This window comes from Musa acuminata, chromosome BXJ3-4 (assembly GCF_036884655.1).
Source record: "Musa acuminata AAA Group cultivar baxijiao chromosome BXJ3-4, Cavendish_Baxijiao_AAA, whole genome shotgun sequence".
NCBI classification, from domain to species: Eukaryota; Viridiplantae; Streptophyta; class Magnoliopsida; order Zingiberales; family Musaceae; genus Musa; species Musa acuminata.
The window spans coordinates 18,345,907-18,360,730 of NC_088352.1; positions in this window are offsets into that span (position 1 = coordinate 18,345,907).

Sequence of the window (14,824 nt, forward strand, 5' to 3'; positions counted from 1 at the left end):
TCTATCAAAATCATTAATAAGAGAAGCATGCTCCTTTTTTAATAGTTTATACTTTTCACTAACTAATTTACATTCATCAAATAATTTATGAAAAGCACTTAAAAGCTCATCGAAAGATAAATTTGCATCTAATGAACTACTTACCTCATCTCCGATAGCCATTAGTGCATAGTTAGCGATCTCTTTATTGTTTTGTTCTTTGCCTTCGGAATCGCTCGAGTCATCCCATGTTTTTTTAGCACCTTCTTCTTCTTTGGTTGCTTCTTTTTTACTTAAGGACATTCACTTTTGATATGTCCTAGCTTCTTGCATTCATAGCATATAACTTGTTCTTTCTTGGGTTCAATTTTATTTTTAGTGTTATTTTTAAATTTATTCCTTTTTATAAATTTTTTGAATATTTTTATCAAGAGTGCCAAGTCATCATCATAGCCCTCATCACTTGAACTTTCTTTAAGTGGTCTTCATGAGTTCTTAGTGTCATATCCTTCATGTTCTTTGGAAGGTTATTCTCAAGCTCTTCATGAGCATTGCAAATCATCTTAAAGGTCATTAGTGACCCAATAAGTTTTTTGAGATAGAAGTTATTTAAATTCTTCGCCTCTTGAATGACCGTTACTTTAGAGTCCCAACTCTTTGGAAGGGATCTCAAGATTTTATTTGTTAGGATCAAGAGCACTAAGAGGGGGGGGGTGAATTAGTGTAGCGGAAAACCTTTTACGATAAAAACTGCGTTTGTTCGATAAAAGTGATTTCAGTAAGAAAGTCGATTCGTAAATCACTTCAACTTTTGATTAAGCGAAATGCAGCAATGATATAAATGCAGTTTGCAGTTATGATTCAAATCAGATAGTAGGCGTAAACTGAAATATGATATTCGTACGAAGAAACTGATTTACGTCTAAATGATAATTCGTAAATCACTTGATTAAGTGAGATGCAGTTTAAGCAAGGATATAAAGGCAGTTTATAGTTATGATAGAAATCAAAATGTAAACGCAAACAGAAATATGATGATCGTACGAAAAAGCTGATTTACGTCTAAACGCCGATTCGGAAAGTGCAAAGCTTGAAACCTGATCGTATATGCGCAGAATGCAGTAAGCTTTTGAGGAGGTTTGCAGTAAAGATAATAGGCTCAAAGTAAATGCAAACCGAGATTTAGAGTGGTTCGGTCAATCTTGACCTACTCCACTTTTGGCTTCCTCCACCAACGAGGTTACCAACGTCAACTAGAGGCCTTCCTTCAATAGGCGAAGGCCAACCACTCTTTTACAGTTTCACTCCTTTTGACGGGCTTAGGAGACAACCCTTACAGAATTTTCTCTCCTCTCTTTACAACTCAGAACTTGGAAGAAAAGAGGGAGAAGAACTTTTGGCCTTTACAACAATTTTGAGCTCTAAAAATCACAGAACAAGATCAGGATTTCGGTTTAAGTTCATGGCCTTTCAGTGCTGAATGGGTGGGGTATTTATAGGCCCCAACCCAGTTCAAATTTGGAGCTCAAAACTATCAATTCCCGGAATTCCGGGATCAGGCGGTTGCACCTCCTGACTGAGGCGGTTGCACCGCCTGGCAGAGCTCGAAGACTGAGCCTCTGAGCGGTGCTACCTCCTATCAGGGGCGGTTGCACCTCGTACCAGAGCTCGAAAACCGAGCTCAAGCGGTTGCACCTCCTGGCAGAGCTCGAAGACCAAGCTCAGGTGGTGCCACCTATTGTCAGGGGAGGTTGCACCGCCCAGTCTCGCTCGGAGACTGAGCCCAGGCGATGCCACCGCCTGGCTAGAGCGGTTGCACCTCCCAGTCTCTCTCAGAGACTGAGCCCAGGTGGTGCAACCTCCTGCCTTGGGCGGTTCAACCGCCTAGCAGAAATCAGGGTCCGAATGGGTTGATCCATTCGGCCCAATTTGGGTTTTTCAGGGTCCCAATTGCCCCAAGATTAAGTTAATGGGATCACCTCCCATTTCCAACTTAATCATTATGCTAACTATGATATTCCCTAAGACATTTACTGCAACTTGCTCTAGTGCGTCAATCGCTTCTTCCGGCGAGCTTCCGGCGAACTTCCGTTGATCATCCGATGAACCCTCGGTGATGCTCCTACGGACTTCCGGCAAACTCCTGGACTTGCGACGATCCACTTGGTGAGTTCCGACGAGCTTCTTTGGCAAGCTTATGGACTTCTCGGATTTGTTCCCGCAGAACCTCCGACGATTGTCCGAACTTCCGTCGAACTCTCGAACTCCCAACGTGATCATTGTCTTGACTCTGGCGCAACTCCTGCTGCATGTCTTTCTTCCATCGTAGTTAATCCTGCACATTTAAAACAAAACTTTGATCAAGACAATTAATCCTAAGCAATTAACCAAGTTGTCCGGCATGTCATTGGTCCCTCGACGCTTCGTCCGATTCTTCAACGCATCGTCCTCTCCTGCAGCCTATTGCCCAATCGGTTAGTTGACTCTGCAACTCCGATATCCTTGGCACAATACCTGCTCTTCTTGGCCCGATGCCCGAGTCCACGGCCCGAAGCCTTCTGTCGATACGTCGACCGATCCATTGGCCCGACGTCCAATCTTCTAACATGTTCCTCCGGCTCAACATGATTTTCCTACTTTAATTGTCTCATCCTGATCGAAGCATCCTGCGTCACTCAAAACGCAGATTAAATCATAAACATATATCAAGTAGTTTCATCATCAAAATACGAGATTCAACAATCTCCCCCTTTTTGATGATGACAACCACTTGATGACGGAGTGAAACTTAACTCCCGGAGTTTAAACAAACTCCCCCTATCAATATGCCATATTGATAGAACCTTGAATTCAAACTGAATTCAAGTCATTGCAATATTCATCATGAATACTTGCAACACGTCATCATGAACTTACTTATAAACTTATGCATAACATCATACTTCTCCCCCTTTGTCATCAACAAAAAGGAGAAGTCCAACTATTCTTGTGTTTGGATTATTAGTTTAACTTATTGCATGAAAAACATAATATCAAGTTTTATCATCATGCAATTTTGAAGCCAAAAAATTCAGCAAATGTTACATCATGCTTAGAACATTCAAGCTATCAAGTTTTAGATATGCAAGTTTTACAGCATACAAGATAGCACTTTTAGAACATGCAAGCTAGCAATGTTATAACATTTTAGAACTTGCAAGCTAGCAATTTAGAGATGTTCAAGAAGGCAACTCTTGTTTATTGAAATATGCAAGTTGCAAGCTAGCAAATTTTTACTTCCTTTGAAATGTTTGAGCTTGCAATTTTGCTTCCATTGCAAGGTGTAAGTTTAGCATGTTTAATTTTCTTGAGATAGCAACTATTTGCTTCTCTTTATACTACGAGCTAGCAATTTTTACGATATGCAAGTTTTACTACATACAAGCTAGCAAAAATTTCGAAAGAAAATGCAAGATAGCTTTCTTGTGTAAGCTTATGATTCTTCTTCCTATTGCAATGTGCAAGTTGCAAGTTTTGCTTCTTGAGATAGGCAAGATAGCACTTTTGCAATTTTTGTTTGGCAAGCTTGTGATGTTCAAGATAACAAGCTCTTTCTTTTCTTTTGAGAAGTGTCATTTTTGCTTTCTTTGCAAAGTGCAAGCTAGCAAAATGCCAAACTAGCAAGAGATAACATGAGGCAAGCAAATAATTTGGCAAGTGTTACATTTGCATCTTCTCTTTAGAGGAGTGTAATGTTTGCTTTTATCTTGAATTGTGTAAGCTAGCTAGTTTGCCTCTTTTCATGATGTCCACGCTAGAAATTCTTGCTCCCCCTTTGTCATTGTCAAAAAGAAGGGAAGACCCTTTTTTCTTTTAATTTTCAGATTATGACAAAGGTAAGTATCAATTTTATTTGTGCATCATTATATATTCAAATTAAAACATACACAATTTCAAAAACCTTATTTTTCATGCACGATACCGAAAAATCAATCATCATTAATGGGTATATCATACATAATACTCAAACATTAAAATTTTTAAGCATTTATCAACATGTTGATCATGATACCAAACATTCATCATTTAAAGCATTCATGATACATATCATATGAAATACATCATGTACATCATTGTCATAAGTATTGCATGCATCATTTCAAATTCATGAATATTTCATCATTGCATGCATCATGCCAAATCATAAAATATACAATCATCATTAATGCATGATTCCTAATCATCATTTATTTTGTAACATGATGGTACCAAATTTGTCAAATTACATCCTACCATACATGATCGAAACTTCTTATTTGTATCAAAACAAATTAATGAATATTTCATGTATTCTTATCATCACATAAGGAATATCAAGAAGAATTATTAGGTGATGAGGTACACATTTCATGAATACAAGGAATTGCATAAAAATCATTGTTGAATCTCGGATTTTGATGATAAAATCAATTGATGGGTTAATTGATCTAATCCATATTATTGAGTTAAGTGTGCAGGATTAACTACGATAACCAGAAAATACAAAGCAAGAATACCGGAGTCAAGTTCGATGGACGTTTAAGAGTCCGAAGAATCATTGGAGATGCTGCCGGAACCAACCGAGAAGAAATCGGGAACCTATCGGAATTTTTGGAAGTTCGCCGAAGAGATCATCGGAGGTTCACGAAGATCACCGAGAAGGCTCGACTACTCGTTAAAATCATCACAAGTTCGGGAGCTTGTTGGGAGTCCGTCGGAAGAAGTTCGTCGGAAAGCTCGCCGAAATAAGACTCAACGTTCGCGGTTGAAAGCTTGCTTAGGATGTGTTTTGTTATGTAGTTCACTTGTAATTAGGATTAGGATTAAGAGATAATCATATATCTTGGTTAGGGGCCAACTGGGCCCAAAATTAGACTTGGTTTGGGCTAAATTTGAAGCCCAAACAATGAACCGAAGAGTTTGGCGGTGGCACCGCCATACTGGGCAGTTGCACCGCCCAGCACCCGAGAGCTGGGCTGTGGCACCGCCCAACACTGTCAATGTCGGACAGTGACAGGCGGTGGCACTGCCACTGAAAGGCGGTGGCACCGCCAGCATCGAGAACCCAAAGAGAATTCAAATTTTGAAGCCCAAATTTGAATCCTCTTGAGGCCTATAAATACCTCTCAAATCTCAGCTGAGATCACAACTTTTTGAGAAGCAATTGATTGAGAGAAAAGTCTTAGAAAATCTTAGAAAGTCTTGTTTTTCAATTTGCTAGAGAGTTCACCTCCTTCTTTCTTACTGAAAATTTGTAAGAGGTTGAATTGCTTGTAAAAGGTTCTAAGAGGGGTATTTGCCCTTCCATTTCAAGAGATATGCTAGTGGAAGGTGGGAGCCTCATTGAAGAGGGGCCTCGCAAGTGGATGTAGGTCATTTGACCGAACCACTGTAAAATCTACGTTATCTGGTTTGCATCCTACTCTTGCCATTTACATACTGCAAACTTCTCTACTTAGTTACTACGCTTCCATACGTTTCTAAGTTATCAAGCTTCTAAAATCGGTTTCCATTGATATTGCTTTTCATCGTACGAAAGATTTATCAAAACTGAAGTTTTAATCCGCTGCACTAATTCACCCCCCCCCCCCCTCCTCTTAGTGCCGCTCCGATCCTAACAATTGGTATCAGAGTAAGACTCACTCTCATATTTGGTTTGATACCCAAGAGAGATGGCTTACTCCGGCATACATGAGGGTCATTCTATCACACGTCCATCCTTGTTTAATGGGTCGGATTATACTTATTGGAAGACTCGTATAAGGATCTTCCTCATTTCCATGGATTTCGAGCATTGGACTATTATTGAAAACGGATTTCAAAAATCTTCTCTTCCGATGAGCGAATGGAATGAATCGGAGAAGAAAGTTTTTGCTTTAAATGCAAAGGCTATGAATGCCTTGTTTTGTGCACTAGACAAAAATGAATTTAATCGTGTTTCAATTTGTGATTCGGCTTTTGATATTTGGAGAACTCTTGAGGTCACTCATGAAGGCACTAGCCGAGTGAAAGAGTCCAAAATCAACATCCTTGTGCACTCTTATGAACTTTTCCGAATGAAACCAAGTGAGTCCATCGGAGACATGTGCACCCGGATTACAGATGTCATCAATGGACTCAAAGCTCTTGGTAAATATTTTACTAACTTTGAACTAGTAACTAAAATCTTAAGATCCCTCCATAAAAGTTGGGATCCAAAAGTTACGGCCATTCAAGAGGCCAAAGACCTTAAAACATTCCCTCTTGAAGAACTCATTAGGTCTCTAATGACCTACGAAATGACATGTCAAGCTCATGACGAGCTCGAGAACCCCCTTCCAAAGAACAGGAAGGATATGGCACTCAAATCACAAGAAGACCACTTGAAAGGAACATCAAGTGATGAGGACAGTGACAATGACATTGCACTTTTGACTCAAAAATTTAAAAAATATTTAAGAAAGAACAAATTTAAAAATAATACAAAAAATAAATTCGAACAAAAGAAGGACCAAGTGATTTGCTATGAATGCAAGAAACCGGGACACTACAAGAACGATTGTCCTCAAGCCAAAAAGAGAACATCAAAGAAGAAGGCGCTCAAGACAACATGGGATGATTCAAGCGCGTCCGAAGAAGAGGAGTCCAACACCGAGCAAGTTGCTCATTACGCCCTAATGGCCATCGAAGAAGAGGTAACGGATTTAATTGATGCAGATTTACCTTATCATGAATTATTAAATGCTTTCCATGAGTTATTTGATGAATGTAAGACAATTAGTAGAAAATACAAATTGCTAAAAAAGGAGCATTATAGTCTCACTTGTGATATCGATAAATTAAAAACTGAATATCATGATAGTTTAGCTCCATGTATAAAATATCATGATCTAGAATCTCTCCAAAAGGAGAACTTGCTACTTAAGGACACCTTGAAGAAATTCGAGGTTGGTAGCAAATCTTTGAACATGATCCTTACAAATAAGGGTCACATTCCTAAAAGAAGTGGAATCGGATTTGTGAGAAGTTCTCACCAAAATCCAACCACCTTCATTAAAGGCCCTATCTTACATGTTCAACACCAAAGCAATTACAACTTTTGTTACAAATATGGATATAAAACTTATAAATGTCCATTCAAGAAGATTAGTCAGAACAAACTAATTTGGGTTCCTAAAGGAACCATGATCAATTCTATGCAATATGATGAACAAGTTAAATTAGTTTTTAAGGCACTCAAAAGAAAATGGGTACCTAAAAATAATCCCTTCTTGTAGAAACATATACCATCACAAGCTAGGAGTAAGAGATGGTATCTAGATAGTGGATGCTCAAGACATATGACTGGAGATCCATATCATTTCTCTATGCTCACTAGCAAAGAAGAAGGGTACATCACCTTTGGAGACAACAACCAAGGTAAAATCATTGGCAAGGGAACTATAGGTAACAAATTAAAATTTTCTATTGATGATGTCTGATTAGTTGATAGATTGAAACATAATCTCTTGAGTGTTAGTCAATTATGCGATAAAGGTTATATCATTATATTTGAATCAAATGTGTGTATTATTGAAAAACCAAACCATAACATGACTATGATTGCATTAAAACAAAATAATGTCTACACCATCAACCTTGATGAACTAAGTAATGAAATGTGCTTCTCCGCTTTAAATGATGATGCTTGGCTTTGGCATAGGAGACTAGGCCATGCAAGCATGAAACTAATATCTAAGATCTCATCTAGAGAATTAGTGCGAGGAATTCCAAATATAAAGTTTATTAAGGACAAAGTATGCGATGCATGTCAACTAGGTAAACAAATAAAAACTAGTTTCAAACCAAAAACTCAAATTAGCACCACTAGACCATTACAATTGATTCATTTGGACTTATTTGGACCAATTGACACAACAAGTCTAGGAGGAAACAAATATGCGTTTGTAATTGTGGCTGACTATACTAGATACACTTGGACCTATTTCTTAGCTCACAAAAGTGATTGCTTCAAGTGTTTCTCTAAATTTTGTAAACTCACTCAAAATGAAAAAGGTTTCATGATTTCATCAATTCGGAGTGATCACGGTGGCGAATTTCAAAACCGTGACTTTCAAAATTTTTGTGAAGTTAATGGATACAATCACAACTTCTCCACTCCGAGGAATCCCCAACAAAATGGAGTAGTTGAAAGAAAAAATAGAAACCTACAAGAAATGGCAATAACAATGTTAAATGAACATAGTCTACCCAAGTATTTTTGGGCCGAAGCCGTAAATACGGCTTGCTACATCATGAATAGGGTCCTAATAAGACCATCCCTATCAAAATGAACTAGCAATTAACTTAGAAAGTAATGGCAGTAATGAAAAGCAGAATGAAAATGAGCACACCGGAATTTATAGTGGTTCGGTCATTTGACCTATATCCACTTTTGATTCCTCCTCCGTCGAGGTCACCAGCATCCACTAATGGTCTTCCTTCAATAGGTGAAGACCAACCACCTCTTTACAACTCTTTCTCCTTTTCACAGGTTTAGGAGATAACCCTTACAAGCCTCACACCTCTCTTGAATGATCATAACAATAGAGAGGGAGGAGGAGAACTCTTTGCACTTTTACAATACTTTCACACCTCAAGACTTCAATATTTTGTCCACACTTTCGTTCCCTTTCATACAGAAAATGATATGGTATTTATAAGCCCCAATGGCTTCAGAATTCAAGCCAAAAAGTATCATATCCTCGGATTTTAGGGTACTGGCGGTACCACCACCTGATACTCTGACATTGGGTGGTATGACCACCTGATAGAGCTCTAGCAGTACCATCACCTGACAGGGGGTGGTACCACTGCTTGGCAGCATTAACTATCAGTGGTACCACGACCCATACCACTTGGGAGACTGAGTCAGTGGGAGGTGCCATCGCCGACGTTGACTTCATGTGTTGAATAGGTTGTTCAATCAGCCCAATTTAGCCCTGTTAAGGGTCTAGTTTGTTGAATCTCAGATTTTGATGATGAAGTCAATTGTCATTTGTTGTCTAATGTATGTGTTGAGATAAGTGTGCAGGATTAACTACGATGAAAGTAAGACATGCAGCAGGGGTTGCGCCGGAGTCATGACAATGATCACGTTGGGAGTTCGAGAGCTCGACGGAAGTTCGGACAGTCGTCGGAGGTTCTGCGGGAACAAATCTGAGAAGTCCAAAAGCTTGCCAAAGGAGCTCGTCGGAACTTGCCAAGTGGATCGTCGCAGTCCAGGAGTTTGCCGGAAGTCCGCAGGAGCATCACCGAGGGTTCATCGGATGATCGACGGAAGTTCGCCGGAAACTCGCCGGAAGAAGCGAGTGACGCACCGAAGCAAGCTGCAGAATATGTCTTAGGAAATAATCGTAGTTAGCACTTTGATTAAGTTAGAAATGGGAGGTGATCCCATTAGCTTAATCCTGGGGCAATTGGGCCCCTGAAAAAACTCAAATTGGGTCGAATGGTTCAGCCCATTCGGACCTAGGTTGCTGTGGGAGGTGCAACCGCCTAGGCAGGGAGGTAGCACCGCCCAGGCTTGTCTCCCAGCGAGACTGGGCAGTGCAACCGCCCCAGCCAAGAGGTGCAACTGCCCAGGGCTCAGTCTCCGAACGAGACTGGGCGGTGCAACCTCCTCTGTCAGGAGGTAGCACCGCCAGAGCTCAAGTTTCGAGCTCTGCCAGGCGGTGCAACCTCTCCAGTCAAGCGGTGCAACCGCCTGAGCTCGGTCTTTGAGCTCTGGCAGAGAGGTGCAACCGCCCCTGACAGAGGTAGCACCACCCAGAGGCTCAGTCTTCGAGCTCTGCCAGGCGGTGCAACCGCCCCAGTCAGGAGGTGCAACCGCCTGATCCCGGAATTCCGGGATTTGATCGTTTTGAGCTCCAAATTTGAACTGGGTTAGGGCCTATAAATACCCCACCTATTCAGCACTGAAGAGATACAGACCTACACCGAATTCTTGATCTTTTCTGTGATTCTAAGAGCTCAAATTTGTGTAAAAGTCCAAAAGTTCTCCTCTTTCTGTTCTTCAAGTCTTGAGTTGTAAAGAGAGGAGAGAAAGGTTCTGTAAGGGTTGTCTTCTGAGCCCGTCAAAAGGAGTGAAACTGTAAAAGGGCAGTTGGCCTTCGCCTATTGAAGGAAGGCCTCTAGTTGACGTTGGTGACCTCGTCGGTGGAGGAAGCCAAAAGTGGAGTAGGTCAAGACTGACCGAACCACTCTAAATCTCTGGTTTGCTTTTACTTTGAGCACTTTATCATTACTGCAAACCTCCGACATAGCTACTGCCCTCTACGCTTTTACAAACGAGTCTCTAAGTTCTATTCTTTCCGAATCTGCATTCAGACGTAAATCGGTGTTTTCGTACGATCTCTACATTGCAGTTTACGTTTGCGTCTTGATTCTATTTATAACTGCAAACTGATTTCTGCGCTTTTACGAACGAGTTTCTCTGCAGTTTACGTTTACGTCTTGATTCTGTTTATAACTGCAAACTGATTTCTGCGCTTTTACAAACGAGTTTCTCTGCAGTTTACGTTTACATTCCATTTATAACTGTAAACTGACTTATGCGCTTTTACGAACGAGTGTCTAAGTACAAATCTTTCCGAATCTACGTTTTGACGTAAAACTGTGTTTAGACGCAAACTGCGCTTAGACGCAATCTGCGCTTAAGACGCAAACTACGCTTAAACGCAAACTGCGCTTAGACGCAATCTGAGCTTCGACGCAATCTGCGCTTAGACGCAAACTGCGCAAACTGCGCTTAGACGCAATCTGAGCCTAAGATGCAAACTGCACTTAGATGCAAACTGTGCTTAGTCGCAATCTGCATTTAGACGCAAACTGCATTTAGACACAAACTGCATTTAGATGCAAACTGCGTAAACTGCGCTTAGACGCAAACTGTGTTTAGACGTAAACTGTACTTAATCATAAGTAATCTTAGAATCGGCTTTTGCATCAAAATAGTTTTTATCGAACGAACGCAGCTTTCATTTTTAATCGCTGAAAGATTTCCGCTACACTAATTCACCCCCCCCCCCCCTCTTAGTGCTCTCGATCCTAACAATTGGTATCAGAGCCCGGTTAACTCTCAAACGAATTAAAACCTAAGAGAGATGGCTTACGCCGGAAACCAAGAGGGTCATTCCATTACACGTCCACCCATGTTTAATGGGACGGACTACACCTATTGGAAGACCCGAATGAGGATCTTTCTTATTTCTATGGACGTTGAACTCTGGAATCTTGTCGAGAATGGTTTTTCAAAGTCTTCTCTTCCAATGATCGATTGGAACGATTCGGAGAAGAAGGCTTTCGCTCTTAATGCAAAGGCTATGAATGCCTTATTTTGCGCACTTGATAAAAACGAGTTTAATCGTGTTTCGATTTGTGAAACTGCATTTGATATTTGGCACACACTCGAAGTGACTCATGAAGGCACAAGTAGAGTGAAAGAGTCAAAAATCAATCTTTTGTTACACTCTTTCGAACTTTTTCGGATGAAACCGAGTGAGACTATTGGCGACATGTTTACCCGTTTCACGGATGTTGTCAACGGTCTAAAAGGACTCGGAAAAAGTTTTTCGGATTTTGAGCTCGTAAATAAGATTCTAAGATCCCTTCCTAAGAGTTGGGATCCTAAAGTCACTGTTATTCAAGAGGCAAAAGATCTAAACAACTTCCCTCTTGAAGAACTAATTGGGTCATTAATGACCTACGATATGACTTGCAAAGCTCATGAAGAGCAAGAAGACATCCTTCCAAAGAACAGGAAGGATATGGCACTTAGAACTTTGGAAGATCACTTGAAAGAAAACTCAAGTGATGAGGACTGTGATGATGACTTGGCACTTCTAACAAAAAAATTTAAAAAATTCATTAAAAGAAACAAGTTTAAGAATGACACTAAAAGTAAACTTGAACCCAAGAAAGACCAAGTTATTTGCTATGAGTGCAAAAAGCCGGGACACTACAAGAGTGATTGTCCCCAAGCCAAAAAGAGAACAACAAAAAAGAAGGCGCTCAAAGCAATATGGGATGATTCGAGCGCGTCTGAAGAAGAGGAGTCTAACACCGAGCAAGTTGCTCATTACGCCTTAATGGCCATCGGAGAGGAGGTAACGAATTTATTAGATGCTGATTTATCTTTCGATGAATTATTAAATGCCTTCCATGACTTATTTGATGAATGCAAGATTATCAATAGAAAATACAAATTGCTGAAAAAGGAGCATGATAGTCTTACTTGTGATTTTGATAAGTTAAAAATTGAATATCATGATAGTTTAAATTCATGTATCAAATGTCATGATCTAGAAACTCTCCAAAAAGAAAACTCACTACTTAAGGACACCTTGAAGAAATTCGAGGTTGGTAGCAAGTCATTGAACATGATCCTTGCAAACAAGGGTCACGTTCCAAAAAGAAGTGGAATTGGATTTGTGATAAGTCCTCACCTAAATCCAACCACCTTTAGAAAAGGCCCCATCTTACATGTTCAACACCAAGCAAAATGTAACTTTTGTTGCAAAATTGGACACAAGACGCATTATTGTCCATTCAAGAAAATTAGTCCAAACAAATTGATTTGGGTTCCTAAAGGAATGATGATAAACTCTATGCAACATGATAAACAATGTAAATCTATCTTTGAGGCACCCAAAAGCAAATGGGTACCTAAAAATCATCCTTTCTTGTAGAAACCCACACCATCGCAAGCTAGGAGCAAGAGATGGTACCTTGATAGTGGATGCTCAAGGCATATGACCGGAGATCCATCTCAATTCTCTAAGCTCACTAGCATAGACGAAGGCTATGTCACCTTCGGAGACAACAACAAGGGTAAAATCATTGGCAAAGGAACCATAGGTAACAAATCCAACTTCTTTATTGAAGATGTTTTGTTAGTTGATGGTTTAAAACATAACCTCTTGAGCATTAGTCAATTATGTGATAAAGGATACGTTGTCAAATTCAAATCTAATGCTTGCATCATTGAAAAACCACATAAGAACATGTCTATGATTGCATTAAAATAAAATAACGTATACACTATTGACATCAATGATTTATGTGATGAAATGTGTTTTGCGGTTATGAATGAGGATGCTTGGCTATGGCATAGAAGATTAGGTCATGCTAGCATGAAACTAATCACTCAAATATCATCTAGAGAACTTGTAAGAGGAATTCCTCATATCAAGTTCATCAAAGATAATGTATGTGATGCTTGCCAATTAGGTAAACAAATTAAGGGTAGTTTCAAAGCTAAGAATCAAATAAGCACCTCTAGGCCCTTACAATTGATCCATATTGACTTATTCGGACCAATCTCTACATCGAGTCTTGGAGGTAGCAAGTACGCCTTTGTCATTGTTGATGACTATAGCAGATATACATGGACCTACTTCTTAAAACAAAAAAATGAATGCTTTAAATATTTTACCAAGTTTTGTAAACTTGTTCAAAATCAGAAGGGTTCTATGATTTCGTCAATTAGAAGTGATCATGGTGGAGAATTTCAAAACCATGACTTCCAAGAATTCTGTGAACTCTATGGATACAACCATAACTTCTCTACTCCAAGAAATCCTCAATAAAATGGGGTAGTAGAAAGAAAAAATTGAAATCTATAAGAAATGGCAAGAACCATGTTGAATGAACATAGCCTACCCAAATATTTTTGGGCCGAAGCTGTAAACACTGCATGCTATATTTTGAATAGAGTTCTAGTAAGACCCTTACTCACCAAAACTCCTTATGAGTTATGGAATAACAAAAAACCCAATGTCTCATATTTTAAAGTCTTTGGGTGTAAATGTTTTATCTTAAATGAAAAGGATAACTTAGGAAAATTCGATGCTAAATCTGATGAAGGAATCTTTCTTGGTTATTCTTCGGTTTCTAAAGCTTTTCGTATTTTCAATAAAAGAACTTTAATTATTGAAGAATTCATCCATGTTGTTTTCAATGAGATTTCCGAAATTAGGAAAAATGATCTTGACGATAATGTTAATTTTGATTCTTTGAATTTAAACGAAACCCCGTCTCCAACTAGCAACTTGGATGCATCCACTTCTCAGATTTCCTTACCCAAGGATTGGAAGTATGTAGATGCTCATCCTAAGGAGCTAATCTTAGGAGCCACATCAAAGTGGGTTCAAACACGATCTTCTTTTAAAAATTTTTGTGCCAACGCCGCCTTTCTCTCCCAAATTGAACCCAAATGTGTTGATGAAGCCATGAAAGATGATTCATGGATTATCGCAATGCAAGATGAATTGAATCAATTTGAGAGAAATGAGGTGTGGACGCTTGTTCCTAGGCCAAATGACCATTTAGTTATTGGTACTAAATGGGTCTTTAGAAACAAGCAAGATGAAAATGGTATCGTGGTTAGAAATAAGGCTAGATTAGTGGCCAAAGGTTTCAACCAAGAAGAAGGTATCGACTATGAAGAAACCTTCACTCCTGTGGCTCGATTAGAAGCCATAATAATGCTCCTTGCCTACGCTAGCAGTATTAATTTTAAATTATTTCAAATGGACGTTAAAAGCGCTTTTCTTAATGGCTTTATTTCCGAAGAAGTCTATGTTGAACAACCTCTTGGATTTGAAAATAATAGTCTCCCTAATCATGTGTTTAGATTAACTAAAGCTCTCTATGGTTTAAAACAAGCTCCAAGGGCTTGGTACGAGAGACTTAGTTCTTTTCTTATTGAAAATAATTTCATAAAAGGCAAGGTTGATACTACATTATTCATCATGAACTTTGAAAATAATTTTCTCATTGTTCAAATTTATGTTGATGATATTATCTT